The sequence below is a fragment of the Bos indicus x Bos taurus genome, chromosome 11 (assembly GCF_003369695.1).
Source record: "Bos indicus x Bos taurus breed Angus x Brahman F1 hybrid chromosome 11, Bos_hybrid_MaternalHap_v2.0, whole genome shotgun sequence".
NCBI lineage: Eukaryota > Metazoa > Chordata > Mammalia > Artiodactyla > Bovidae > Bos > Bos indicus x Bos taurus.
In genome coordinates, this window is record NC_040086.1 from 82,483,407 (window position 1) to 82,489,199 (window position 5,793).

The 5,793-nt window shown below is 40.6% G+C and overlaps 1 long non-coding RNA gene across 1 annotated transcript; it reads right to left on the reverse strand.

Moving 5' to 3' along the window:
- Nucleotides 1-2,049: 2,049 nt before the first annotated feature.
- Nucleotides 2,050-3,354, reverse strand: LOC113900767. Its single transcript, XR_003513244.1, has 2 exons — nucleotides 2,724-3,354; nucleotides 2,050-2,197 (listed from the first exon to the last, which is right to left on the reverse strand). It is a non-coding gene; the product is annotated as an uncharacterized LOC113900767 (long non-coding RNA).
- Nucleotides 3,355-5,793: the final 2,439 nt, after the last annotated feature.

Consider the following 5,793-nt stretch of genomic DNA (forward strand, 5'->3'; position numbering starts at 1 on the left):
GACTCACAAAAATGAAAACTTTCTCCCCAACGTTGGCTATGACTAATGGACTTTGGCAGAAAATAGCTGTCCATGTACCTCCAAGCATTTCAAATTCAATTTCTGCAATCTGAATCTCCTACCTGGTACCCCAAGGGATTGTGTGGAAGGTGAGACTAAAGAGGAGTCTTCTCATTGAGATACCAGATGCTATGCTGGGACTGGAGTCTGGGGAAGGAAAGACAGGGGCTGGAGGGAGTGTCACCAAAATGTGAAGTTGCAAAGACTGTTGTTTACTGGAATACAAAGGTATAAGTGTAAATGGGGAAGAGTATATCTTGTAGAAAGAGAGGATGTCCGGAGACTTGATTCTTCTGATTCCTAGCTGTGATCTGGTCATGCCATTCAATTTAACAAGTGTTAATTGTCTACTTGGGCTTCCTAGGTGGCTCAGTGGTAGAGAATCCACCTGCCAATGCAGGAGACACGTGTTCAATCCCTGGGTGAGGAAGATCCCTGGAGAAGATAATGGTAATACACTCCAGTATTCTTTCCTGGGAAATCCCATGGACAGAGGAGCTGCGGGCTTTAGTCCATGGAGTGGTAGAGAGTCGGATATGACTTAGTGGCTAAACAACAGCAACAGTTGTCTACTTACCATGTACCAGTAACACTCAAAGCCAGCACTGCATTGATTTTTTCCTCTCTACCCAGAAAAGAAATCCCAGTTCTTTGAACATTTCTTGATAGTTTTATTATGTAAGTAGATAAAATTCTTTCAGATGAGTTAGTCTCTGCTAATGAAAAATTTGATTGAATTCAGTAAATATCGATTAATCATTATATGTGTGAAGTTTCACTGGGCAGGATCAGTGAGAGTTTCAGAGATGAATAAAGACCCAATTCATGCTCTCCTCTCCCCCTCCCCAAAGCCCACACTCCAAGCGAGAAGGTAGACATCAACAGAATGAGCTTGAATAGAAGCTGTGTGATGATGCGTGGTCTCCAAGAGATTTATAAGACTTGAGAGTAGAGAGATGAAGCAGAGCTTTGGAAGGACCAGGGAACGTCTCGCAACCGAGCAATAAAGGAACAGATAGAATTTTGATGAAAGGAAGAGAGAAGAAAAGATGTTCTAGGTGGAGGGATTAGCCTAAGGAAAAGGCATGGAGGCATGACAGGATATGGGCATTTGGGGAAATAATGCATGAAATGTAAAGTGTCTGGCAGAAGAATGACAAGAGATGACAGAAGAGGACCACTTCTTCTTTGAATGTTTTACTATTCCCACCTGCAAAAAGAGGGAAAATAAAAACATTTACATCAAGATCTCTTCACATTTTACAGCTTCATGATTTTGATAACTAGAAGTAGGTCAGCTTAAAAACTGTCTATTGAAGAATTGGAGCAAAGCCAATCAGAAACCCTGAGAGAAGACCGTCACTTAATTAGACATAGAAGAATCTCTGACTGAGGGAAACCTTACTCTATTTTCTTATTTTATTTAAAAAATCAAAGGGAAGGACACTAATTGTCCCAGCTTGTATCAGGTGTCACTGTTTCTCTAGACCAAGGATTGTTGGCATGGAATATGGGATTTCTAAGAAGAAAGTTGCTTTAATTTGAACCCTTGTTTATGGTGTTTATGATTCCCTGGTGGCTCAGATGGTAAAGAGTCCGCCTGCAATGGAGGAGACCCAGGTTCGATCCCTGGGTTGAAAAGATCCCCTGGAGAAGGAAATGGCAACCCACTCCAGTGTTCTTGCCTGGAGAATCCCATGGACAGAGGAGCCTGGTGGGTTACAGTCCATGGGGTCATAAAGGGTCGGACATGACTGAGTGACTTCACTTTCACTTTTCATTTTATGGTGTGGACAAAAAGCAAACCCTGGAGAAAAGGGTGGGAAAGTGGGATGCTTTTCAGGTCAGAAAAATGTATATTATGTATCAATATTATGGTAACCTGCCCTAAATTTCATGGCTAGAATTTGAATGCCAAGCCTTGTGATAGTTCCACTGGATCCTTCTGCTTGTTAAATGAGATAATGTAAAATGTAAAATTAGATAATGTAAAATGTAAAACTATTAGTTTTATAGTTGTTTACATTAGGAGGGCTAGTCCTGTGTCAGTTACTCCATCATTGTCAGAAGGGATATTTCTTCATAAATTTCATAGATCACACATACATTTAGGTGGCTGCCAAGTAGAAACCTGGAACTGAAAAATCAGACAGTCAGATAATGTTAAATGTAAAATTTAGGGATTTATAAAACATTTCAGATACTAGAGGTAGAATAATACTATTTCTGAAGTATGGACTTTCTGAAATCTCAATTGAATGCCTGGAATTTTCAACAAGCTTTATCCACTCTGATCAACATGGGCTCTGATGTCTCTCAGAACTATTCTTGAGGAATGCTACTGTTATACATGTACAGCTTAATATTCAGCCAAAGACTTAAAGTTAGTTGTTCAGTCACGTCCACCTCTTTGTGACCCCATGCACTGTATCCCAATGGATTCCTCTGTCCAGGGAATTTTCCAGGCAAGAATACCGGAGTGGGTTGCCATTTTCTTCTCCAAGGGACCTTCCCAACCCAGGGATTGAACCTGGGTCTCCTGCATTGCAGACAGATTGTTTACTTTCTGAGCCACCAGGGAAGCCCCAAAACTTAAGGGAGCCCCAAACACAGGTTTAAAGTACTTTTTCTCTATGCAACTCCCTCCACTATGTTACCCTCACCTGCAAATTCTGGTCAGCTCATTCATCCCCAGATTTGATTTCTGCCTCCTCAGCTCAGCCAGACTGTATTCTGTCTTCCTGCGCCACAATTTGAGAAGTGTTTCCAGGCAGAAAACCAAGGCAATCAGGAGGCTCAGTCTGTGCTTTGGTCATCAGTTATTGCTTCTTAGCTCCAAATCTGCTCCCTTGATGCTGGGGCCCTCACTGCACAACCCCTTTATTTCCTTCTCTCAAGGATCACAGTCGAGTGCTATCTGTTGTTTCATGTCTAAAAAGGGTCACTTATTATATTTTCCCCAGCTTTATAGTTGTTTACAGTAGGAGGGCTAGTCCAGTGTCAGTTACTCCGTCATTGTCAGAAGGGATGTTTCTTCATAAACTTCATAGATCAGTCATACATTTAGGTGGCTGCCAAGTAGAAACCTGGAATTGAAAAATTAGACTCTCCTGGACCATTTTTGTTTCTTTCAGTTATGATGACACAGTGGCTGACCCAGAGATATCCAGGCAGTCTCTCTCTGGAAGTTAAAAGTTGATTCATCTGATAATACCAATTATCCATGTACCTTAGACTTAGGCTTTAAGCTGGAGATAATTGGTGGGGCTAGCCTAAGGCATTCTGAGATGGTGTAGCACCAGCAAGGGGTGTATTGATATAGGATCCTTCATTATTGCCTCCCTTTATTAGTCACATGCATAAATGATGTCATACTCACAGAATGTAAATAGAATGGCAAAAGCATTCATAGCCACACTATATAAAGAAAGTTTTAAGGGACTAAATATGTGACACGAGAAACATTTTTAATTTTGAAGGGCTGTCACATGGAAGAAAAATTGCATTTGTTCCAGGTGAGTCAGGTGTTAGGAGCAGGATCAATGGGTGTTATAGGAAGAAATAATTTGTTGAATTGAAAAAAGAACTTTCTATCAACCAGGGTTCTCCAAAGATAGAAGCTGTCACTGGAGAGAGTGACTTTATGTCAGTGGAAGTGTATTAGTTTTCTTCTGCAGCCAAATGCTCACAAATTGCCACAACTTTAACAGCTCAAAACTATCCAGTTTTATCTCAGTTATGTTGGTGAAAATTCTAGGTAGGCTTAGAAGGATACTCTGCTTAGCGTCTCACAAACCTGGGAATCAAGATGTTGGCTAGCCTGGGAGATAATCTGCTTTAGGTTCATCCACATTGTTGACAAAATTTAGTTCTTTGAGGATGTAGGACTGAAGTCCTCATTCCTGACTGACTCTTAGCTAGGGGTCATTTTTAGCTTCTAGAAGCCACCTGGATGCCTTGGCATTTTGTCCACTGCACTTTCAAAGCCAACAGTGGAGTAGTGAGCCCTTCTTGTGCTTCAGATCCCTCTGACTCCTCCTTTTGCTACCAGTTGAGAAAGCTTTTAAGGGCTCATGTGATTAGATTCAGTCCATTCAGACAACTTCTCCTTTTTAAGGTTAACCATGTCTTATGACACCATCAAGGGAGCAGTATTTTCTTACATTTACAGGGTTCAGGGACTAAGGGCTAAGGAATACGGGAGGCTATTTTTAGAATTCTGCCTACCATAGGAGATATCCCCACAGAGAATGGATGACTACTTAACAGGGATGTCATTCAAGCTACTCAAACATAGAATGTGTCCTTTTCAGTCCTGAGATTTTATGAGTATTTTATTTAAATAGGATGCATAATAAAACACTTACTAAAACAGGGACTGAAATAGAGGGCATGTTTGCCCAGAATATGTGTGCATGTTAAGTCGCTAAGTTGTGTCCCACTCTTGCAATGCTGTGTACCGCAGTCTGCTGGGCTTCTTTGTCCGTGGGATTTTCCAGGCAAGAATACTAGAGCTGGTTGCCATTTCCTACTCCAGGAGACCTTCCCAACTCAAAGATGGAACCTGTGTCTCTTGGGTCTCCTACACTGGCAGGCAGATTCTTTATCACTTGCATCAGCTGCGTGACCCAGAGTAGAAAATTTCATTGCTCTTCTAATATTGAGTAATAAACTTGCACTGTGGCAAGTATTCGTGGTTACAATGCTAAGCCCACAATATTTCTCTTGTTTCCCACCTATAGAGTCATTCCCTCTGGCCACACCCCATAATTGCTCCTTCTACCCGACACCAAAGTAGTCTGCCACAAACCTCTTCTACCTTTCTGTGCATCTAAGATGCTTATAGACACTAAAACTTACATTCACTCATTGATATTTTTTGAAATCCTATGTGACAAATTTCTTCTTAAATAATTCAAGGGTTTCAGAGACGTGAAGACATGACATCTGTTCCTAAGGAGTAAACCATGTATTAGGGGAAACAAGTTGTGCACAAATAACTGTTATTTAAGACCAAATGTGATATTTTTATAAATCAGTTGTGGGCTAGCATGGATAAAATGATGTGGAAATTTGAAAAAGGGAGGAATCATCCTTTTGTCCTGGGGGAATCTTGAGAAATATTCTGGGGGAGAGTTGGCTTTTGATCTGGGTCTTGAAAGATAGAAAGGGCTTGGGCATGTAGAAAGGGGGAACTGACATTTCCGACAGAGGGAGCTGTAGGGGCAAAGCTGGAGAAATAGGCTGGAGTCATTTTGTAAGGTCTTGATATAGAGTTTAATTTGATTCAATAGACCATAAGGAACATTCTGCTAAAGGCATATAACAATGCACCTGCCTCCTCCCCAAAAACTTAACAGAAACAAAGCAATTCAGATATTCACAAAGAACTCATGCCCAGGATTATAATGGCACTAAGTAAACTTTAACGAGAAGCAATAAACTAAAAATATTCCTGGGGAAGAAAGAACACCTCGCTTTATCTCGTTTGTTCATTTTCCTTTGCCTTTGATTCTCATTGTTCCTATTTTGTAGTTTGAAGCTTCTTTCTGTGTTTGTCAATGAAGTCTGTGCAATGCTTTGAAAGCCCTGGATCCACTTTAAATTCTACTTTTTTTTTCTCCTCAGTTGCTTTAACCTACGTCTGTCAAAAGCATATTTTGGTTCAGATGAATGCGCATATTCAAAGCCGTTTAAAAAATTCCTTTTTAAAATAAAATCAAATCAATTTTA